Source organism: Hippopotamus amphibius, chromosome 9 (assembly GCF_030028045.1).
Source record: "Hippopotamus amphibius kiboko isolate mHipAmp2 chromosome 9, mHipAmp2.hap2, whole genome shotgun sequence".
NCBI lineage: Eukaryota > Metazoa > Chordata > Mammalia > Artiodactyla > Hippopotamidae > Hippopotamus > Hippopotamus amphibius.
In genome coordinates this window covers 131,997,876-132,022,822 of record NC_080194.1, presented here as the reverse complement: position 1 = coordinate 132,022,822, position 24,947 = coordinate 131,997,876, and the positions used below count along the sequence as shown (strand labels likewise).

Below are 24,947 nucleotides of genomic sequence, written 5' to 3'. Positions count from 1 at the left end.
CTTCCTCCTCCCTCTTCACCTGGAAAACACCCTGTTGGGCCCTTTGGGCTTGGTTCCCAGGGCCTCCATTATCTTTTTAGTTTTATTTCTGGTCAATCTACTGGCCACACATACACACAACTGTATCATAACTCTGGGCCTTTGTCCCTGCTGTCCCCTCTAGTCCCCTCTACTCTGAGGCCACTCATCCCACCCCTACAACCATTCCTCCTCATCCACTAAAACTTAGCTCAAGGGTCACCTCCTCCAAGAAGCCCTCCCTGACCACCTCCTGTTTCTAATTATACGCCCCCTCTCTGGGCTTCTTTGTCTAATGCCACTTATCAAACTTCCATTTGATATCAATTCATCCATTTCCATGCCTCATTCACCCATGACACCACCACATCATTTTTACCCTTGAACTCCCAGCTACAAGGCTGACACACAGCAACTACTCAGCTAAGCAAAGAATGAATCTTGGGAGCTGACTACAGATATGCTATAAAGGCAAAGGGACACACTGATAGGAGGCAAAGGCACACATCAGAAGTGGATTGGCTGGGACTTCCCTGGTGGTGCAGTGGTTAAGAATCTATCTGCCAAGGCAGGGGACACGGGTTTGAGCCCTGGTCCAGGAAGATCCCACATGCTGCGGAGCAACTAAGCCCATGCACCACAACTACTGAGCCTGCACTCTAGAGCCCGTGAGCCACAACTACTGAGTCCGCATGCTGCAGCTACTGAAGCCTGCGTGCCTTGAGTCCATGCTCTGCAACAAGGGAAGCCATTGCATTGAGAAGCCTGTAAAGTGAAGAGTAACCCCTGCTCACCACAACTAGAGAAAGCCCATGCACAGCAACGAAGACCCAATGCAGCCAAAACATTAATTAATTAATTAATTAATTAATTAAAAAGAAGTGGGTTGGCTGGAGGAAAATGGCATGAACCCCACCCACAGTATCAAGGCCCCCACCCAGCTCCTCTGTCATGGCGGCTCCAGAGCTCTCATATTTCCACCCTCATGGTCCACCCTTTCCCACCTCTAGGACTCTGCACGTGCTCTTCCCTCTCTCTGGAACATCCTCCCCTCAAAATGCCCTCCAGGCTCCACCTGCTTGTCAAACTCCTATACATACATGGGAGTTACATATAACTAAAGCATCTCCTCTTCTTCCAGGAAGCCTTCCCTGATTCCTTTCTCCCACTTCTTTGGGCCTTGCACATACTGGGCTTCAAGTTTCTGTCACACTAGATAACAGTGACCTGTGGAAGTTCTGTCGGACCCTTTGGATAGTGCAATATGTGAGAGCAAAACCTCGATATTTCTAGCACCTAACCCAGTGCCCGGCCAATAGCAGGCACTCTGCAAACAGCCATCAAAGTAATCAATGCTCCGTCTCACCCTCCGCAGGCTGACCTCCAAGGGTGACCTTGAACAAATCACTTCATCTTTCCAAGTCTCAGCTTGTGTGTCCATAAAACGGTGGTGAGAGGTTGTGAAAACGAAATGCGACAATACAGGTAGAACACTGCATCTGGCATGATGTATGTGCTCAGTACAAGTTAGATACCGTTACCCTCCAGCTGGGGCAGCTCGTCAACAGCTGCTAAAGGGAAGATGTTGATGAATTCCAGTTATGAAGACAAGAGTCTGGTTAGAGGAGCAAGTATGAGATCAAGGGGCTGCTTATTCAATAAATGATTAAAGCATCAATATCAGATACAGAAGAGAAAATCTCCTGAAAGGAGAGTGAAAGTTGATTGAGAATTTCCCATCCCAGATCGACAGCTCACATCCCATTCCCCTCACCCCACTCCCAAATGCACAACCACTACGGTTAGAGCACAGCTCAGCTCATTTTTATTCAATGTTTTAATAATAAGCCATATGTGTGACTCAAAAGTCAAAGCAGTATAAAAAGGTACACATGCTACAAATGCCGGAGGGGGTGTGGGAAAGAGGAACCCTCCCACACTGTTGGTGGGAATGTAAACTGGTGCAGCCACTACAGAAAACAATGTGAAGTTTCCTTAAAAAACTAAAAATAGAGTTGCCATATGATCCTGCAATCCCACTCATGGGCATTTATCCAGAGAAAACTCTAATTCAAAAAGCTACTTGCACCCCACTGTTCATTGCAGCACTGTTTACAACAGCCAAGACATGGACGCAACCGAAATGTCCATTGACAGATGAAGAATAAAGAAGATGTGGTACATGTATACAGTGGAATGCTACTCAGCCATAAAAAGGAATGAAATAACACCATTTGCAGCAACATGGATGGACCTAGAGATGATCATACTAAGTGAAGTTAGTCAGACAGAGACAAATACCATGTGATATCACTTATATGTGGAATCTAAAATAGGATACAAATGAATTCATTTACAAGACAGAAACAGACTCACAGACACAGGAAACAAACTTATGGTTACAAAAGGGGATGGAGGGGAGGGATAAATTAATAGTTTGGGATTAGCAGATACAAAGAACTATATATATATATATATATATCTCCTATATTAAATTATAATGGAAAAGAATATAAAAAAAATTATGTATCACTCAATCACTTTGCTGTACACCAGAAACTAACATGACATTGTAAATCAACCATACTTGAATTTAAAAAGAAAAAAATGTCCTAAAGGCACACCTGGGGACGTCTGTGGCTCCCATGCCTGTCCCATCCATCATGCCCCCACACACCACACATATGCAGCTGTTTGGGGTACTTTTTTCTTCATCCTTCCAGTGTTTCCTTAATCAAACACACATAAATCCAAACACATAGTCCGATCCCCCTCTCTTTCTGACACTGCTCTGCACCTTGGTTTTTGCTATGTAACATGTCATTCTGGGGACCTTCTCTATCAGGATACAGAGCGCGCCATCGGGGGGCGGGCGTGCTTCCTCTGCCCCCTTCGGTGGAGCTGCGTACCCCTCTGGCCTCAAGTGACCTTCCAGAAACGAATTCCAACTGCGTTTTTCTTCTGCTTAAACCGCTTCCACGGATCTCCATTGCTCCCAAGAAAAACACCAAAACCTCCCCCGTGGCCCCTGAGACCTTGCCTGACCTGCATGCTGACCTCTCCACATCCCCCTCCACTTTCTCTGCTCTGGCCACACAGGCCTTCTGTCCATCCCTCCAAAGACCCAGGCCACTTCCCTCATCAGAACTTTCCCAGAACCATGCAGTTCCCTCTGCCTGGTCACGGTTCCACCCTCTCCCTTCCTTTGGCTGGTCTCTCCTATTCGTCCTCCAGGTCTCAGCTTGAGCAATGATTCCTTGGGAAAGTATTCCCTGACTCCTGACCAAATGCCCCCCCCCACACAATTGCATTCTTCACTCCCCATGGTACAAAGGCAATTTTATAACTGATCCCAGTTCTAGCTGTTTAGTGTCAGGTCTCCCCAAGTAGACTCAAAGCTCCATGAGAGAGGAAACTTGTTCACCTTACGCATCACTGAATCCCCCATGCCTGTAACGGGCTTGGCACTGATTACCAGCAGAAATGTTTGTGGAAGGAAGGGAGGAGAGTACTGAGGGAGGGAGGGAGGAAGGAGGGAAGTAGCAGGGGTTAGGAGGTATTGGGAGGAAAGAGAGAGAAGAAACAGAGAGAGGAAGGGACGGAAAGATGGAGGAAGGAGGCTGGGAGGAAGGGAGGGGAAGGAGGGGATAGAGCAGGTGGAGGGGGTGGGATATGAAACGGATTTATTAAGCAAACTCTCTGTACCTGGCACTACGCTAGCCACAGTGATGGAGGGAAAGGGAATAATACATAGAAAAAGAAAAAAAAAGAAAAAGAAAAAGAAAAAAAAACAAAAAAACACCCCGTTTGCAGTGTAGCTGGAGATGATTCATTTACACGAGAGAATGTAACTAGAGTTCAAGGCTACATAAGATCGGGCCCAGTGCCAAATGAGCACACCCAGCAAACAAACCCATGAGGACTGTGAGGCCTGTTTTGACCTATTTATAAAGCATTTCTTCAAAAACTCCATAAACATGTAGTCCCAAGTGCTGGATAATTAGAAATCCTAATTCCTATTCCTAAACCTTTGCACTTCACCGTTGCACTTTAAATATAAACTATCTTTCTGGGGTTGGTTTGTAATCAAACAAGCATCTTAATTCAAAATAAACACCATTATTTTCTTCCCCCAAACTCATACATAAGAGCGTCTAAACTGTTGGTTTAAAGGTGAGTGTTCAGGGTAGCACGAAGCAAAGAGTCCCAGGAGCAGCAGCTGGGGTCTGGGGTCTCCCGGGCTGTGAGCTAATTGGCTAGGGTCGTCCTGAGCAATCAGTCCCTCTCCCCTTCTCCAAGGGCCTCGGTTTCCTCTTCCACACAAGGAGTTGAGTGAACTGATGAATAAAGCATGCTCTGGCCCTAACAACGACCGTCTCTCTCTGCCCTGGTTCTTCAACCCCAAAGGAGAGGACCTTGTCTCTCAAAAGTCGGAGCCCCATTTATTCACCAGCTGCCCTGAGATTTTCCTCCTCAGAAGAAAAGAAGGCTGAGGCCATCATTTCACCTGAGTCTCTAGCGAGTTTGCAAAGTCACAGCCTTCCCTCTGCTGGTGTGGACACCCCAGAGGACGCACCCAGTAAATGTTCTCTGAATTAGTGAAATGAATGAATAAATGAACAAACCAACTAATGAATGGATCTTGCCAGAGAAGCCAACCAGATTACCAGCTCCCTGTACAGAGTGGGACTGTACCCAATTCCTTGGGTCTTGCACTGCATTGCTTTCTCTGGGAACCAGATTTATTACTTATCCAATAAAATATTCATGGAGCATCTGGTACGAACCTAGCAGTGAAAATCTAACATTGAACAAACAAGTCCAAATAATCTTTTAAAACATAAATCAGATCACATCACTCTCCTACATAAAAATCCTTCAATAGCTTCCCATTGCAATAAATATAAGATTCAGAACCCCCACCCTGGCCTTTAAGATCATGGTCAAGCCTTCCTCTATGACATTATATGTTGTCGCCATCCCCTCTGTCCCCTATACCCAGCTACAACTGGCTCAGCTGAGATCAGCCGAACCATAGCCAACCCTCAGACCCAACTGTCATGGGACAATGAAAAAAATAACTGTTGATGTAAGGTCCTGAGGTTTTTTTGGAGGGGAGAGAGTTATTTGTTATGCACCATTATTTCAGTAATAGCTGACTAATACAGAGTGCCACCACTTACTAGAGGCATAATCTTAGGAAAGTCACTTAACCTCTTGGAACCTCAGCATGCTTTAAATTTTTTAAAGATATATTTGTCTCTCCTCCATTTACCTCCTGAAGTGACTGTGGGACAACAGATGAAAAGGGCTTTGAAAAATGTAAAAGGCTGTTGCAAATATAAGATAGCATCCTCGGCAACAGTCTTGCCTGCATAGACCCAAGGGAAAGTCTGTTACTGTCCTGACAACGAAGCATGACTCAGCAGGCCAACACCAACTGTCTGTTATGAAGACATATTATGTCCAACACATACAGACTCTGAACCAAGGCCCACACTCCTGGCCTGCCAAACAAAGATTAGAGTTTCAGAGGGAAATTTCCACAAGACAGCAATCAAAAGACATTTTTACTTCCAAGACGATCTGAGGGAAATGATCAGGGATACACACAAGGTTGGAAGTACAAAGATGCCCATCACAGTTTTGTTCATAATGCAAAGTGGAACGCAAGGTAGATGTCCAACAACAGGGAACTGTGTCCATCCATATGATGAAATACAACACAACTGCTTAAAATAATGCCAGGTGAGGGAATTTTTTTGCAAACACTGCTCCTTGGAAAACTAGATCCACAGATTTGATTCAGAAGCCAATTTGAGCAAAATACCTAAGCAACCAGGCAGAATGTCCCTTCCTGTACTCTGCTTTTATTTGTGTTATGGACTGAGCGTTCGTATACCCCCTAAATTTATATGTTGAAGCCCTAACCCTCAATGGGATAATATTAGGAGGTGGGGCTTTGGGAGGTGATTAGGTTTAGATGAAGTTATGAAAGGTGGAGACCCCATGGTGGGTTAAGGCCCCTACATGAAGAGGAGAGACACCAGGGTTCTCTCTGTCCCTGCCACGTGAGGACATAGAAAGAAGGTGGCCGTCTGCAACTCAGGAAGCAGTCTTCTCAGGAACCAAATGGGCTGGCCCCTTGATTTTGGACTTCCCAGGCTCCAGAACTGTGAGAAATAAATGTCTGTTGTTTAAGCCACCCAGTCTATGATTTTCATAATAGCACCCCAAGCTGATTAAGACAATCTGTCTAAGAAATTTCATTTCCAGTGATGGTGCTTACAGAACGGGTTCAGAAGCTGCTAAAACAAATTTGAGAAACATCACTCGAGAAGAACGTCAACGTGCCTCTGCTGACTTGTGAAAGGGAAATGACCAATTACAAAACCGCATGTATAGTATGCTTTTATTGTGTAATAAGGGGAGAGAGAGAGAGAGAGAAACAGACAGACCAGATAAGTATGCTCCAATATGTCAGCAGCGTTAATCACTAGGAGGTACGATTCAAGGTTTCTTTTGATTCCTTCTTTTTTGCTTATTGAAACATTCTAAATGTTTGATGATTAACATAACTTTAGGAAAAAGAAGCAAAGCAGAAATATATCTTTTCTGTGTGTATAATAAATCAGTCATGCCATCACGAGGAAAAGTGAACTCAGGGTCTCTGGGATCTGGGAATTAGTCTCTGGGAATGCGATCCCTCCTCCCCTCCCCAGCACCCCAGTGGAAACAGACACTCAGAGACACGCATCAGCCCCAAGCCTGGAGGGGCTGGTTATTCTCAGAGGTGTGATGAGCACTGGAAAGAACGCTGCTGATGGAAGGGGTCACCTGGCAAGGAAACCAGGAAGCAATGACCACTAAGTGAACCACTCCTAATGTGGCCATTGGCTAGAGTGCTTGTCAGGGAGAGTGTGGGTGGTCCCACAGGAAGCAGATGTCGCTAAAGATGCAAAAGATTGAGCAGGCAGCTTACCAAGCCCTCAGGGAGAAACCAGTGGAAACAGCAGACAGGGAAAAAAACCAACAACCCATACCTCCTGGCTTCAGTTTTCTCATCTGTAAAGGGGATACACTGCATCCCCTTACCATTGTAAGGAAATAGCATCAATAATACATGCGGAGCTGTCCACCTGCACCTGGTACATAGTAGGTGATTTATCCATGCCTTCATTCATTCCCTGCCCTCTAGGTATGGAATTGGGTCAAGTGCACTTGACAAATTGAGCAATGAAAGCATTGTGCTTTATCTTGTGGCCTCTGGAATTACAATCCCTGGGTTGTCCTCCCTGCTTTACTAATGAATGGCTGTGTCATTTGAGATCTGCCATTTAACCTCTATGACCCTCGGTTTCTTCATCTGTAAAATAGAAACAACAGTGATATCTATCAGAGTGTTTTTTAGGAATTAAATAAGATAAAATGTAAAGTAGCCAGCATAGAATCTACTCAGCCCCTAGTATGTGCCCAATAAGAATAAGCTACTATTATTATTCATTAACATAAATAATAATTAAGGAGAAAATTCTATTTCCTTTGGGCTGATGGGAAGGTGTCAAGAAGAACCAAGTGGGTAACACGTCCCCCATCAAACCACTGCCACACACACACACACACACACACACACACACACTGCTACCCATGCAATCTTCTAATAACACAAATCCATCTACATCCCCCCTTACTTAGAATCATTCAATGGCTCCCCATTGCCCTCAGGATAAAACCCAGGTTCCTTAAGCAGTCTGAACTCTGTCTCGTGAGCTGTTGTTTCCACATGTACTGTCTTGTGAGCTGTTGTTTCCCCATGTGGACACTATGCTATCTTTAAGCACTTTTACCTCCCTGAGCATGCCCTGACTCTACACCTCTGCACAGTCTGTTCCCTCCACCTGCCATGCCCTTCCCGACTCCTGTTTCCCCACTCTCTACATTGCCAGTCCAACGTTGCCTTCATAAAATTTCATCCTTCAAGTCTCAATTCATCTTGTCACTTCTTCTTAACAGTCTTCCGTGATCATCCCTCCACTTCCCCAGGCTGAGACCAGATCACGTGCTCATCACTTGGATAACAGTTATCAGCAAGCCTGAGCCCCGAGGCAATAAGCGAAGAATAGTTCTTACTTATGCCTACTTGGCCCATATTAGGCCCTCTATGAGTGAGAGATGACAATAAATCAATGAATCGAATATTCAATAAATCAATGCCCTAACACCTCCCGATGGTTAAGAGCAGTTGGAGCATGGGTTCGAATCCCATCTCAGCACTGATGAACTTGGCATCCTCAGGCCAATGACTTCATCTTTCTATACATCAGGTTTTCATCTACGAAGTAGGGCTCATCATAGTTCTACCTCATTGCATTGTCATGAAGATTAATCAGTCAATGTTTGAGAAGCACTTCAAACAGTGCCTAGCACAAGGTAGGCACCATATAAGCACTGGCTGTTTTAATTCTAATGTGTAGGCCTTCTTTCCAATGACACTTTCTCAAAAAGACCTCTCCTGCCCACCTTACCCCCACACACACCATCACTCTCTATTCTTTTGCCCTTTTAAATTTTTTTCACAAACTTCATCACTTGACAAAGTTGTATTATTTACTTATTTATTTAAAAATTGATTATTAGTCTTCTCCACTAGTATACTAAGCCTGACAAAATACAGTGCCTAAAACAGGCTCAGCATACAATAGATGTCCAATAAACATTTGTCAAAGGAAAAGAGGACAGAAAGAAGGAAGGTGCTAATTCTGCCTTGAAGGAATAGGATTCTCATTGGAGGAGATCGAAGATTGGGGAGACCACCCCAATACATCAACGGGTAAAAAGATTGGGAAGAATCAACTGCAAACCAGTTGAAGGAGCCTTTAGAAGATCCTCAGCATTTACAAGGAGAGGCAGGGCTATGGGGGTGCCAGAGGAAAATGCTCCGTGAGCCAATGGAGACGTTTGGGTCCAGCCTAAACAGGTCACGTAAAGTTCTCTGGAGGCCGAAAAATTATTTTAATTGAGCAATTCTGCCCTAGAAAAGCATGAGTTGCAGAGCTGTCATTTCCCTAGAATTTTGTATTAATTATTTCCTGGCCTAAGGCATCCTATGTTAATTGGTCTCAATTGGAAATTTTCATGTTTACGTTTGTGTTGGCAAAAGCTGGGGGGCGGGGGGATGTGTTATTTTTTTTTTTTAATTACTTAAATCCTCAAGATGACAGTGCCTCCACCTTCCAGGGTAGACCAGTTGCACAGACCTTCAGAATACCAAGTAGCATCTTTAAATGCCATATTGACATACATATGTTCCTCTCTTCCAATTCTGAGTAGGAAATAAATGTTTGGTCTTGTTTTCCTTCCTTCTGCATATTTCTCCATCATTAGCCTCACAGTCCAAGCTCCCTGAAATAAAGTTTGCCCCCAAAGCTTCCTCGTTTAGAGATGAAATATCTAGATGTCAGCAGTAAAGCCTGAGGAAAATTATTTGGAAAAAGAATTATTTCCTAACCAGGAGAAAAACAGGAGTATAGACTGATACACCCCTCCACCACCACCATCCCCAGCTGGTATGAGCACAACTGATTTTTTCCTCTAGGGCAGGGATCAGAAAACTACAGCCCATGGGTCAAGTCTAGACCACCACTCGTTTTTATCAATAATGTTTTATTAGGACACAGCCACGCACATTCATCATTTATGTTTTGTCTGTGGTTGCCTCCCCTGTAACTGCAGAGTGGAATAGTTGCAATGGAGATTGTATAGCCCACAAAGTCTAAAATATTTGCCCTCTGGCCTTTTACAGAAAAAGTTTGCCAACCCCTACCCCAGAGCAACATTACCCAATAGAAATACGTGTGCCACAATATCAAATTTTCAAGCAGCCATGTTAAAAAATAAATTTTTTAAAAAAGTAAAATTAATTGTAATTATTTTCTTTAACGTGGTATATGCAAGATGTCATCATCTCAACATGTCATCAACTTTGCAATTATTAATGATGTAGACATCTGTTTCTTCACATTAAGTCTTCAAAATCTGATGTGTATTTTACACTTAACAACACACTGCAGTTAAGACTAGCCACATTCCAAGTGCTTAATAGCCACACATGGTTAGGCGCTACCATATTGGAAAGGACTACTCAAGAGTCTCCTGTGGTTGACTAGGAGAGGTTTTACCCAGAGGTTTCACACATGTGAAACAACAGAAACTACATATATTGGCTTCTGCTCCTGGTTCCTGGCACAGAGCTCCTGAAACACTTGTAATTTCCTAAATGATAAGGAGCATGTTTTGTTTCTTTTTCATATTCTTTTCATTATGGTTTATTATAGGATATTGAATATAGTTCCCTGTGCTATACAGTAGGACCTTGTTGTTTATCCATTCTATATATACTAGTTTGCATCTGCTAACCCCAAACTCCCACTCCATCCCTCCGCTGGCCTCCCTTCCCCTTGGCAACCACAAATCTGTTCGCTATGTCTGTGAGTCTGCTTCTGTTTCATAGATAAGTTCATTCATGTCATATTTTAGATTCCACATATAAGTGATATCATATGGTATTTGTTTTTTTCTGACTTACTTCACTCAGTATGACAGTCTCTAGGTCTACCCATGTTGCTGCAAATGGCATGATTTCAATTTTCTTTATGGCTGAGTAATATGCCACTGTATATATGTAGCACATCTTCTTTATCCACTCATCTGATGATGGACATTTAGGTTGCTTCCATGTCTTGGCTATTGTAAATACCGCTGCTATGAATATAGGGGTGCAGGAGCATCTTCTGTTCTCATATTTGGTCTGTGACCCCAGGTCCTGACACAGAGTTCCTAAATCCTTTGGAATTTCCCTGGTAAGAGGAATGTCTTTGGTTCTAACGAAGCAATGCTTGATGGACTCTTGCATGAGGGCTGATCAACAGAAAGACCAAACCATGATAAGAAGCTTGGATGTTTTAGCCCCATTCCCTATCCTCCAGGAAGGGAAAGGGGGCTGAAAACTGACTTAAGGATCCATCATGCTTACATGATGAAGCCTCTGTAAAAATCCCAGTGGTATGGGGTTCAGAGCTTCCAGGTTGCCGAACACATGGAGGAGCTGGAAGCTTCATACCCCTCCCCCTACACTTTGTCCCGTGTATCTCTTCCATCTGGATGTTTATCTGCATCTCACCATCTCCCTTTGTTATAATAACCCGGTAAGTGTAAGGAAGTGTTTTCCTGAGTTCTTTACATCATTCTAGCAAATTGTTGAACTCAAGGAGTGGATCATGGGAAGCCTGACTTATAACTGGTCAGTCAGAAGTACAGGCGACAGGATTTCCCTGGTGGCACAGTGGTTAAGAATCCGCCTGCCAATGCAGGGGACACGGGTTCGATCCCTGGTCCGGGAAGATCCCACATGCCTCAGAGCAATTAAGCCTGCGCGCAGGAACGAAAGACTCAAAGCTGTCAAAAATAAATAAATTAAATTAAATCTTAAAAAAAAGGAGGAAGTACAGGTGACACCCTGGGACTTGAGATTGGCATCAGAAATGGGTGTGAGCTTCACTTCCTCCTGTTAGTGTCAGAATTGAATCAAACTCTAGGACAACCAGCTGGTGTCACAGAGAATTGTTTGGTGCGGGAAAAATAACCCCACACAACTAGTGTGAGAAGTGGTGTGCGTGTGGTTGTAAAGGAGATTCACACAGGAGGAAGAGGAGGATTTTTCTACACAGCACCACAGCCAATGACCACTAACTTGGAACCGTAAAAGGTCGATCCAGGTCGATCCCACAGCCCCAATGTGGGACCGCCCTGTGGCGCTAGTGGTGCTCCGAGCTCCTCGTGGGATCAGCCTGTAGCCGGGCTCCAAAGCAGACGTGCTCTTTCCTTGCTCTCCTGCCCCCTCCTGCCACCATCACTGCCTTCCAGATCTTTCCTGAGAGCACACCCTCAAAAACTGACCCGTGCAAGAATCCCCATCTAGGGCTCTGATTCTAGGAAACTTGTCCAAACAAGGCAAGAAAAGAATACAAATATTCACTGAGTACCTACCATATGTCAGACACTTAATAACTGCTATCTCATCTCACCACAAAGCTATGAGGTAGGAAATACCAGCCATGCTGGTCTGTAAGATAAGGAAACTTACATAGATAAGTATATGCAGCCGTACAACGATATATGATGGAGTTATTTAAAATTAGACTTGTGAAGGCGTGTGATAACATTTAAACACTTACGGTATAATGCTGATTTGGAAAAATAAGTCCAAAATGTACTATGTGATATATGTGTGTTTAAAATGTGAACATGTTTTAAAAGCCTGAAAGGATACACACCACAATGTTATCAATAGCTTAATTTGGACAATCAGTGAATAGCTGTTGATGATTATTAATGGCTGTTTATCCTAAAACCAAACAGGAGCCTGCGGGGACTTCCCAGTATCAGACCTCCTGTGTCCTCCACTTCTTGTTTGTAAAACAAAAAAAAGCCTCAGGCTCCTAAGCCTTCCCCAAGTTCCAAGGAGACAACTCAAGCAGTTAATGATTGGAGAAGTAGAAAAACAAAAACAAAAACAAAATAGTCAAGCAAAACACGCAATAATGGGCTTCCTAGGTGGCACAGTGCTTAAGAATCGGCCTGCCAATGCAGGGGACACGGGTTCGATTCCTGCTCCAGGAAGATCCCACATGCCGCAGAGCAACTAAGTCCATGAGCCACAACTATTGAGCCCATGTGCTGCAACTACTGAAGCCCACGCGCCTAGAACCCATGCTCCACAACAAGAGAGGACATGGCAATGAGGAGCATGTGCACCACAACGAAGAGGAGCCCCCCGTCTCCGCAACTAGAGAAAGCCCACGCACAGCAACGAAGACCCAACACAGCCAATATCGCTAATTAATTAGTTAATTAAAAAAACAAAAACATGTAATAATAACTTAGTAGGTCAGCCATAGAAAGAGTCACAGGACCCCAGGTTCCTCCTCAAAGGATGTAAATAACAGGCTGACTCATGTCCTAGAGCTGTTTTTCAAAAATCAGGACCCCACTGGACAGAAACACGTAGACCCCAGACTGGATGGAACTAGAGGGTTGATGATGAAGATCCCCCAAAATATCACACTGTCACCTCAGCACCAACCAATCAGAACAAAGTCCATGAGCTGATCATGTACCATATGAACCTCATCCCTAATGTTGACTTTAAAAACACTTCCCAGGACCTCCCTGGTGGTGCAGTGGTTAAGAATCTGCCTGCCAAAGCAGGGGACACGGGTTCGATCCCTGGTCTGGGAAGAGCCCACAGGCCACAGAGCAACTAAGCCCGTGTGCCACAACTACTGAGTTCGAGTGCTGCAACCACTGAAGCCCGCGTGCCTAGAGCCTGCGCTCTCTGCAATAAGAGAAGCCACCGCACTGAGAGGCCTGTGCACCACAACAAAGAGTAGCCCCCACTTGCCACAACTAGAGAAAGCCTACACACAGCAATGAAGACCCAATGCAGCCAAAATAAATAAATAAATAAAATAAAAATGAATAAGAACTTTCTTTAAAAAAAATAATAAAATAAAAATTAAAAAATAAAAACCCTTCCCTAGGGACTTCCCTGGTGGTCCAGTGGTTAAGACTCCAAGCCCCCAGTTCACGGGGCCCAGGTCCAATCCCTGGTCAGGCAACTAGATCCAGCATGCCACAACTAAGAGTCTGTATGCTGCAACTAAGACCTGGCGCAGCCAAAAATAAAAATAAATAAATAAATAAATATTTTAAAACAACAAAACAACACACTTCCCTAGCAGCTATCGAGAAGTTTGGGTCTTTTGAGCACTAAGCGCTCATGCTCCTTCCTTGACGCCCTACACTTTACTCCTTCACCACCACTGGGTGTCAGTAGATTAGCTTTACTCCACGTTGGGCAAACAGACCCAAGTTTGGTTGGATAACACTTCCTACCATTCTGTATTTCCCAGCTTTTCCAAGGTGAGAAAGGGCTCCATTTCTGACGTGGTTTGGTTTGCTTTGAGTGCACTGCAGTATAATAGTTAAAGAACTTGGTTTGGTTTGGAAATAGTCAACCTAGGGTTCAAATCCCAGCTCCACCACTCTGAGGTTCTATGATCTTGGACAAAAGAGTTAACATCTCTAAACCTCAATTGTTACATCTGTAAAAGGGGGACCGTGACATATCTCATAGGGCCATTGCGGGGGTTAAATGAGGGTGTGCATTTAAAGTGCTCAGTACGTTGCCTGGCACACAGTAGGCTCCTGGAGATGGCAGATCCATAAATGGAGGTTGCCCGGCCCCAACCGTCATGGTCTTTACTCTTCTCCATGCTTCCTAAATGTAATCCCAGATCCCCGTCCTGATCTCCCAAATCCTCTCAATTCAGGCTTCCCCAGGCGCTGCAGCAGAACCCACAAATGGCAATTTTTGAGTCAAGGAACAGTCCCCAGGCAGGGGGATCACTCTGGCTCCCATCTCTACATAATTATGCCACTTGAGTTCCATTTCCCAGCCTCCATTTCACAGCTGTACATTAATAGCTTCAAGGGGCAGGGAGTTCTTTCCCCTTCTCCTGGATGTGATTAATGAGACTTAAATTGGCCCAGTGATAGATGAGTTATCCTAAAGGCATCGAATATTTAAAACTGAATTCTCCTTTGACAAAAATAGTCCATGAGTTTCAAGAGCTGCTGTCCCGATGTCCCTGTGAACGAGCACGTGATATCTGCCGGTACTGAATGAATTCCTGCTAAGCGTTGGCCAATATCAAGGACGGAGATACCCTTTTCTCCTTTTGCTGTCCCTATGAAGACAAAATGTGTGCTTTACATCTTTATCTTAGGTGACCAGACGTGTTTATAGCAGCTCCAAATAATTACATCTGAATGCACTGCGTTTAAGCACACCCCAGACCAGGCACTCCTCTGATTAAGGGTTTCTAAATGGAATTCTTCCCTGGAAATGAGCCTTAAGTGGATTTCTTCCCTTAAACAAGCTACTGTCCCAGATATCCACACGGTCCTTGGAGAGAAGTTTCTGTACCATATCACACTCCTTTGGCACAGCCTTCCATCTTTTTCTGGGTATATTCGCTCCCCTGTACCCACATTAACCTGCTCGTCCTTGTAGTTCTTCCAGATTCCTCACCGCTAACCCAAGTCCAGAGAATAGTGACCTCCACCATAGGGCCACCCTGGATTATCCTGAACTCTCTTCTCTGAACCCCTGGACTGGTTGCTGGGAATAGTAGAGATTTTAGCTTTGAAAGTCACATGGTCTCCATCACAACTACTCAACTCTGCCCTTGTAGCACAAACAGCCATAGACAATAAGTGAACAAATGAGCATAGCTGTGTCCTAATAAAACTTTATTTACAAATCAGCAGTGAGCAGGATTTGGCCCGTGGGCTGCAGTTTGCTGACTCCTGCCCCAGAGATCTCTAGTGGCCATTCTCCCTGCCCTGCTCTGATACCCTTTACCAGCGGTCAATGGTTCACAGCTGACCCCCTTCTCCACCTCGGCCAGCAGAACATTCTCTCTTAGAAAGTTACTCTGCCCCTACGTCCATCCAGGGGCGGGGGTGGTCAAAGCCAGTGAATGGATGACTGATGGGAAAGTACAAAAGGCCAGCCACTTACCTTAAAGCAGGACCAACTTTGTGGTACAATTCATGCTCCAGAGTTTCCTCTGGGATCAGGCTGAAGTCAGTCTCCAATCAAGACTAATGCCTGCTTAGCTTTGTTCATCTGCCCCGTCCTGCTTCCTCATCCCCCTTCTCCTAAGAGCCTCCCTCAGTAAATTAAATGCTCCCAAACTTCCCTGGTGATGCAGTGGTTAAGAACCCACCTGCCAATGCAGGGGACGCAGGTTTGATCCCTGGCCCGGGAAGATCCCACATGCCACGGAGCAACTAAGCTCTCGAGCCACAACTACTGACCCCACATGCTGCAGCTACTGAGCACGCGTGCTGCAACTACTGAAGCCCACTCGTCTAGAGCCCACGCTCCACAAGAAGAGAAGCCACCACAAGAAGAAGCCCACATACCAAAGAGGAGCCCCACTCGCCACAAGCAGAGAAAGCCCACGTGCAGCAACTAAGACCCAACACAGCCAAATAAATAAATACTCCCAAATCAGTCTTTGCTTCTAGGAAACCCAACCTGAGAAAAGACATTAAAATACATCCTAGCACCCTACTGGTACTGTCCTTTTCTCTTGGCTGTCTTAACACTTCCCAGTTTTATCTTTCCAATACAACTATGAGATTCTTGGAGGGTGGGGAGTGAAACAGACGATGTGTCTTCAGCACGGTGGTATAGGACAAAGAACACAGGCCTCCTTATTTTAACAGGCCTGGGTTAAAATTCTGACTCTGTCACTGACTTGGTTTGTGACTTAACAACAATAACAGTAGCAATAGCAGGAACAGTGATGACAGCAGGTACCACATCTTGGGTAGCACATTGTGTGGCAGGCACTATGCTAAGCCTTTCTTGTTAGTTATGTCTGCATCCTCACCGCACCACTATAAGGACCCCTAGGCTCAGAGACTGCCCAGGTCACCCATTTTACGGATGAAAACAGAGATGGCTACCTGGAAGAGTTGCTATGGTTACTAACACAAAGGTCAAAGCGCCCAGCAACCAGCAGATGCTCCCAAAATATTTCACTTTATTATCAGGTCTGATTATTAGCAGACTGGTGTCCACACAGGAGGCATTCCTTTTACTTGATTTGATCCTTTTTCCAACACCTTGCTGTACACATTTTGCCTCGAGCCCCTTCTCAGATTATTTTTAAGTTTCACGGCTGCTTTCTAGCTAGAGATCTGGATCTAAGAGAAGCACACAGCAAGGTCATCTCACAGAGAACTGCCCCTAAACAACCTTCAATTGCACCCTCTGTGCCTGTTCTGCTCTCTCCCTCTCCAGCTTTTTCCGTCCAGTTCCTCCCTGTGGTTCAAGAAGGAGAAATGTGGCTACGTGGAGGCCAAGAACACCTAGAAATAAGTTCAAAGTGGGCCAAGTTCATTGAGTCAACAAAGATTTATTGTAAATAAATAAGGATTTATTGAGCATCTACTAAGTTCCAGACAACGTGCTAGGTAGAGGGATTAAACAGGGACCGAATCATACAAGGTCTCTCATCTCTCAGAAGCCATATTCAAATAGAGCAGTGGTTTTCAACCAGGACAATTTCCTCCCAGGGGCCACTTGGCAGCATCTGGAGACATCTGTGGTTGTCACAACTGGAGGGATCTAGTGGACGGAGGCCAAGGACGCTGCTAAACATCCTACAATGCACAGGACAGCCCTCGCAACAGAGAATCACCTGGCCCAAGACGTCAAAAGGGTCAAGGATCAGAAACCCGTAGTATTTGCTTTTCTCTTTCTGACTCATTTCATTCTGCATGACAGTCTCTAGGTGCATCCACGTCTCTACAAATGGCCCAATTTCATTCCTTTTTATGAGTGAATAATAGTCCATTGTATATACGTGCCACATCTTCTTTATCCACTCCACTGTGGATGGACATTTAGGTTGCTTCCAGAGTGAAGTAAGTCAAAAAAGAGAAAAGCAAATATCATATAATAACGCATACATGTGGAATCTAGAAAAATGGTATAGATGATCTTACTTGCAAAGCATAAACAGAGACACAGGCATAGAGAACAAATGTATGGATACTAAGGGGGAAAGGGGTGGAGTGGGTGGAATTGGGAAACTGGGATTGACACATATACATTATTGATACTATGTATAAGATAGACAACTGATGGGCACATACGGCACCGGCACAAGAAACTGTGGTGACCTAAATGGAAGGGAAGTCAAAAAGGAAGGGGATACCTGTATGTGTATAGCTGGTTCATTCTGTTGTACAGTGGAGGCTAACACAACAATACTCTAATAAAAATTAATAAAAAATAGTCTTAAAAATAAGTGGAAACCAAACCTGAGAAGGAAAGAAAGAGAGAGAGAGAGAGGAAGGAAGGAAGGAAGGAAGGAAGGAAGGAAGGAAGGAAGGAAGGAAGGAAAGAAAGGAAAGAGAGAAAGGAAGGAAGGAAGGAAGGAAGGAAGGAAGGAAGGAAGGAAGGAAGGAAGGAAGGAAGGAAGGAAGGAAGAAAGGAAGGGAGGAAGAAGAAACCCTACAGTAAAGGAAGGAGAAGACAGAATAACAAACAAACCCCCCCCCCAAAAAAAGGAATTTCAAATTTGAACCCTAGCTTTTGTTATCAACCTGTAAAATGCTATTTACATTATATGAGCCCCTCATCAGTATCTACAAGTGGAGGCAGGGTCGTTTCTAACAGGCGTGCCCCTAACAGTATGGCGGTCTTGGCCAAACATGGGTGCCCCATCGGAAACAAGTTTTCCACTGCCATCACCTTCCAGCGCTCAACCTGGAGCTGAGTTTGCTGACTATTATCTCTCATCAACCCCTCCCTCCTTTTGTAAAGAGAAATGCATTGATGTGTCTATTCAATCAGTTTACACATCTTATTTTTTTATTCTGCCTCATTTCACAAAGGGTTTCAGTCAGTGAAGCGAAATATAAAGAAACAATCATACCTCAAAACCAGGGACAATATAAATTAGAATAAGGGGTGTGGAGGGGTTTTCGTGATGGTGGTTTTCTGTTTGGAACCTCTTACCTGAAGAACTCCCCGTGAAATATGCCAGGTGTACATAAACAAATACCAACACTCACACTCACTGTTCCATAACGACCCTGTGCCGCCTGTGAGATTTGGATGGAGTTGACTCCACCCCGTCCAATAGTGAACACATGATCCCAGACTAACCAATCGGAGCACCATTTCCCGTGGTCAACGTGACTGGTGCTGTGATGGTCATGTGACCTACCAGAGCCCGATCATAGACAACTCCAAGTTTTTTACCAAAGTTGTAGAGGCTCACACTCTCTCCTTCTCTGTGGGTCTGGAGCTTAAGGACAATGTCAGATTAGGGCTGCGGAAGCCATCCTGCCACCCCAGGGAACAAGCCTGTCTGAAAACTAAGTGGAGGGAGGCACACAAAACCTAGAGATGGAGAGATAGAGCCCTGAGAACATGTGTTGAGACCTAGCTATGCCTCAAGGTCATGGTCCACTAAATTCCTCTTTCTGTTCGCGTTAGGTTTCTGTCACTCGAACCTAAAAAGATCGTGACATATTACAGAGCATAAGCCAAGATGAGAGCGGAATAAATGCAAACCAGGGAGCGGGAGACGCGCGTGAACGCAGGTTCCAATTTCGCTGTGTGCTTCTGAAGAGACAAAGGGAAAAGGAAAAGCTGGTCAGTTGCATCACGCTCATTAGTGCAGTGAGACGATTCAAGCTCCTTAGCAGAAGCAAAGCTTGTTCCTAGCACCGGCTTCTTGAAGCATCGTGGGCTTTGTGGAAGGAAATACTTAGATACGGCGGATGGTGTCCTCCTTTGATTGACACCCTCTGCGAATGCAATCATGGGACTTATAAACTGCTTTTTACAGATTCTGTTGCGGAGGCTGAGGGGACTTACCCTTTATGGTGGGTAGACTTGATTCTGTGGAACTGGGTGAGAGGCAGTGTGCTGCGAGGATACATGTTCCTGAAGGTTCTCTCCACCTGTGAACATTCCTAGAACTGGTTCCAGGACGTTTTAGCCACTGCTAATTCTCAGCCCGTTTCTGCCCTTTCCTTCTTAGAGATAAGCTCATGTGTACCAACTTCTGAAGGTTCCACGCTCTCCTACCAAGGAGGGAAATTCAAAAGAATTGGAGCCTCCTGCCCTCCATCCCTAAGGAAGACTGTACCAAGGTACCTGCAGAGGTCAGGGGCTGTCCCTGAGAGGTTCCCTCTTCTTCACCTCCTATCTCTATGATTAATTTAGGACATTGGGATCTCACGCTACCGTCAGGCTGTCACCGCACTGAGGATTTCAGATGGCTCCAGCCCAAGTAGCAGATTGTCCCAGGCTCCCTATCCTTACAAGCAAAAAAGATGCCACTGTGCCCTCAGACTTGTCTTGGAGACGTGATGCTTTGGTGAGGCATATTCTAACCATGTGCCTCTCTCAAGTACCACAAACAAATGCAGGTTTTTAGCAAAGTATTATAACTGTGACACTAAAAAAGACAAGATTTATTGCCTTACTTATCTGCCTGTCCGTCTGTCTGTCTGTCTGTTTGTGTTCACTACCCTAGGAACTGTGCCAAGGGTTTTACAAGCATATTTAATTCCATCTTCACAGTGATGTAAGGAATCAGATAGTAACACCACTTCCCAGAAGAGGAGGAAGAGCTTATGTACTTTGCCCAAGATCACACCATTAGTGAAAGGCAGAAGCCATGAATTTGAACCCATGTCTAAAGGACCCCTGAGCCCATGTTCTAGACTCTGCCTCAGACCCAGGAAGGTGGGCATCAGGGAACCACAAGTGGGCAGAATAATCCCTTGCTCCTGAGGTTCATCAAACCAAAAATGCCTTCCTTCCCATCAGGGCCACGTGTGAATTACACCATTAAAATATGATATTTGGGAGGCGTCAAACTTTGAGTGTCTACAACCTACACCAGAGTATGAATTAGTTGACTGGGTAATTAGGACTCTTAGACAGTATTTCTCAAAATATGACCCAGGAGCATCTACAGCAGAATCACCTGGGAGGAGGGTGAGGCTGTTAAGTAGGCATATATCCACTGTCGTGGCTGAAGGTTTGCGTCCCCCGCAAATGCATGAGTTAAAGCTCTACCCTCCAAGGTGACTATGTTTAGAGATAATACAGGCGATGGTAAAAGTTAAATGAGGCCATAGGGTGGGGCCCTAATCCAATAGTGCCGGTGCCCTTTTAAGAAGAGGTAGAGACACCAGACACCCCTCTCTCTCCACCAAGTGAGGATGCAGTGAGAAGGCAGCCTTCTGCAAGCCAGAGTGAGAGTTCTCACTAGGAACCAAATTGACCAGCACCTTGATCTTGGACTTCCCAGCCTCCAGAACTATGAGAAAATAAGTTTCTGTTGTTTAAGCAGCATAGTCTATGGTATTTTATTATGGTAGCCTGAGCAGACAAAGACATCTACTGGTAAGTGAAATCAACAAGGTGCAAAAGTGTTTATAAATGATAATAAAGATCGTTGGGAGAACGGACCATAAGCTTATTACAGCAACTGCTTCTGAGGAGAACTAGGGGCTGGAGCGTAGTGGACACGTCGTGTTTACACCCTTTGGTACAACTTGATTTTTTTTCTCCACGTACATGTTCACCTATTCAGATAGATGAATGCACTCAATTTTTTTAAGCACTGTATGTAAATGGCAAGAGGCACTGCCCAGAGGCTGGCTAAGCTGTCCTTCTGGGGAAATCCCCAGCTCCACCAATCACCTAAAAATCAATCCCTAAAAATCCAACAAATATGCAATGCTAGAGTTACAGATACAGAAAGCAAACAGGTGGTTGCCAAAGGGGAGGGGGGTGGGGGGGGGGGGGAGGAAAGAAATAGGTGAGGGAGATTAAGAGGTACACAATTCCAGTTGCAAAATAAATGAGTCACCGGTATGAAATGTACGGTGTAGGCAATATACTCAATAACTATGTAATATCTTTGCACAGTGAGAGATCATAACTAGACTTATCACGGTGATCATTTTGAAATACATAGAAATACTGTACCATTATGTTGTATAACAGGAACTAACAGTGCTGTAGGTCAATTACATTTCAAAAACAAACACACTCAGACTTCCTAGGTAGCGCAGTGGTAAAGAACCCGCCTGCCAATGCAGGGGACATGGGTTTGAGCCCTGCTCTGGGAAGATTCCACATGCCACAGAGCAACTAAGCCTGTGCGCCACAACTAAAAACAAACAAACAAACAAACACACTCATAGAAAAAGAGATCAGTTTTGTGGTTACCAGAGGCAAAGGGTAGAGGAGAATTAGATGAAGGTGGTCAAAAGGTACCAACTTCCAGTTATAAGATAAATAAGTACTAGGGATGTAATGTACACATGATAAATCTAATAACACTGCTGTATGTTATATATGAAAGTTAAGAGAGTAAACCCAAGAGTTCTCATCAAAGGAAAAACTTTTTTTCTATTTCTTTAACTTAGTAGCTATATGACATGATGGATGTTCACTAAACTTGTGATAATCATTTCATGACACATGTAAGTCACATCATTAGGCTGTACACAAATTTATACAGTGCTGTATGTCAATTACATCTCAATAAAACTGGAAGAAAAAAAAGTACTATACGTAAATGGCAAGAGACACTGCCCAGAGGCCTAGATAAGCCACCTAGCCAAAAGTCAGTCCCTAAAACTCCAAGAGATATGCAATGCTAGGGCAGTGATGGGCTTGCATAACCCTGGGTGGGGCGGGGCTGTGGCTCTTGGGAAGACCAGCTAATTGTATGAGGGTATCTGGTATCTGCTCCACGTCATAACAGTGATCTCAGAAGAGACATGATTGGGGTAAGAAATAAATAAGCCCCACTACCCTCCAGCCAGTCCGCACTGTGCCAAGGGTGGGGGAGTACGTAAACCCAGTTGTATGGGATTATTCATGGGCACCAAGTAGGGACTCACAGACTGTTCACTGGAGTCCTATCTTGTGCAGGAATCTAAGGCCGGAGGGAGCAGCTAAAATCACGTTCAGCCAAAATTACCCACAATGGCTGTTTCCCTGATTGAACACCAGATGAAGTAACTGGCTTGTGTTTAGGGGCCAAGTTATATGAAAAATGCATATCTTTAAATGCTAGAATCACACTCAGGAGAAGCTCGTGGGAAGTGAGTCTGTCTGCGGCAAAAGCAGACTCATGTCTCCCGTCTCACTCCGAGCATATGCTCATTGTGTAGAAGGGTGAGCAGAAATACTCACGTTATTTATGTTGCGCTCTCCCGCTCCCTCTCACGCCCCCTCTGCCATGTGCTTCTTCCCATCCCTGACCTGAGATCACAGAATAGAATGCACATACCTTAAAGGCACTTCTGCCTCACTCTGCTGCATCGTCAGGTGAGAAAATATGGCATTGCACTGACCTGGCTCTTTCTCCAACCATGGAAACTTAGAGAATTATTATCATCAGATCCCAACTGCTCAAGCATCCCCAGTTTCCTAGCAACCCTCAAAACGCTTTGGTGAAGGGTTAGAACAAAGACTTCATGGGTAAGGTAGTGGCAGCTGTGTCTGAGATGGTGAAGGAGCTTCCCCAAATTGTCTTAAACGGCCTTTCTCGCCCATCTTTCCAACAACCCAAGACACCTGCTAGAGAAGTGATGTAAGGCAGCACATCTGCTCAAAAATCCCAGAGGCTCGGGTCTAGATTCCTTAACCTGGACTTGGAGGCCTTCCATTCATCAGTTTCATCACTCCTCACTTCCGGTTACAACCCCTCTGCCCCAGCAAGGCTACTTCCTCTCCACCTGCCTTAGCAGCCTTCTGAGAACATGCTCTTCCATATGCTCATGTTTCTCTACCCACATCGCCTTCCTTACCAACCACATCCCCCCTCCCCATCCCACATCTCATACCAACCTTCTGATCACTCGACTTCCCTCCCCCCAGCAAAAGATCTCCCTGTGATCACTTATGCCAACTTTTGCTGACGACACTATATAGGTTGCAGACCCAGGGCAAACACATCTCCCAAGAGCTGAGCCACAGGGAAGGAAAACGATGCAGGAGAGATGGCCAGGCAGCATCTGGATGTTGGTAGACCTGGAGGGTATGAAAGGGACTCAGACAGATATCAGGGCACATGTAAATCCAGAAGACAGATCAGGCAGAAGATAGCATTTGTTTGGTTTCTCTTGGTTTCTTTTTTTGAATATACAGCATCCATTTCCTCCATCTTCTGCCTGGAATCTCAATTTCATTTTAGAGACTTTCATCGTTCTCACTATGTGCAATCTTGGTGAAACTGTCAATCAAGGTACCAGCCCTCCCTAGCCAAGGTCAAGCATGTGACTCAATGTGGGCCAGCCAGACTCTCCCCAGGACCTTGTATTTAAGTAGAGTGGGCACAAAGAGAGAAAAATGGTTATAATGATTGATATCTGCAGGGGAGCTTTGATAAGACCATAGATTACCTCCAGCCGCCAGCCCTGGTAGGAGCTGCCCTGGTTCTTACTATGTCAAGCTTTGTTCTTCAAATGTTCCTTCAGTTCTATGACCCATTCCATATTCTTCAAAAGAGCTCCCTTTTTGCTTAAGTCACACAGCACTGATTTCTGTCGCTTGTAACCAAAACACTCTGATATGGACTATTTACCTTGAACCTTGAAAGATGACAGAGACTAGCGTGCACAGAGGGAAGGAAAGAGAATTATTAATAGCTCTGGCCTCCACTTCCTCTGTGAGCCCATTCTAAGGGGCTTGGCTGATAACTTTGGAATGGACACACTCCCTATCAATGAGGTCTGCCTGAGCAGGTATGAGAATGGCCAAGTGGTTAAGGTGTTGGACTTAAGGTCTGCTGAAAGCAGAATGGATTGCCTTGGGACATAATGAGTCTAGCACCATGGAAGGTGATGAAGTAGGGCCAAGTAAACATTAATCCAGCAACATTCTTCCACATTAGCTCTCCAGAATATCATTTCCTCTATATATCAATAATTGCTACCCAGAAGGATGTTTAATAGATCTATCAGTTTGAAAAACGTTGAAATGAATCCAATTATAAATGGCTTTATTATGTCTTTATATTTTATTCTCAGTCTTCAAGGTGCTAATAATATGCACTGAAAATCTCCAAGAGGTGGAGAGAGCATGTAGCTATTCCCAATTCATTTGGCTAAGAAACTCTAATTTTGCAGAACATCTCAAAGGTGTTCAGTGGAACACCCATTGGGAAGCCTGATGAGAGGGACAGATCAATCACTGGGACACATTATAACAGATGTGAAGCACCTAACACAGTGCCTGGCACATA

At 44.7% G+C, this 24,947-nt stretch overlaps 1 protein-coding gene across 1 annotated transcript in view; it reads right to left on the bottom strand.

Annotated features, from left to right (window-relative positions):
- Positions 1-24,947, bottom strand: part of SHISA9 (shisa family member 9) — a 309,243-nt gene that overhangs the window by 253,989 nt on the left and 30,307 nt on the right. The gene's annotated exons all lie outside the window — the stretch shown is intronic.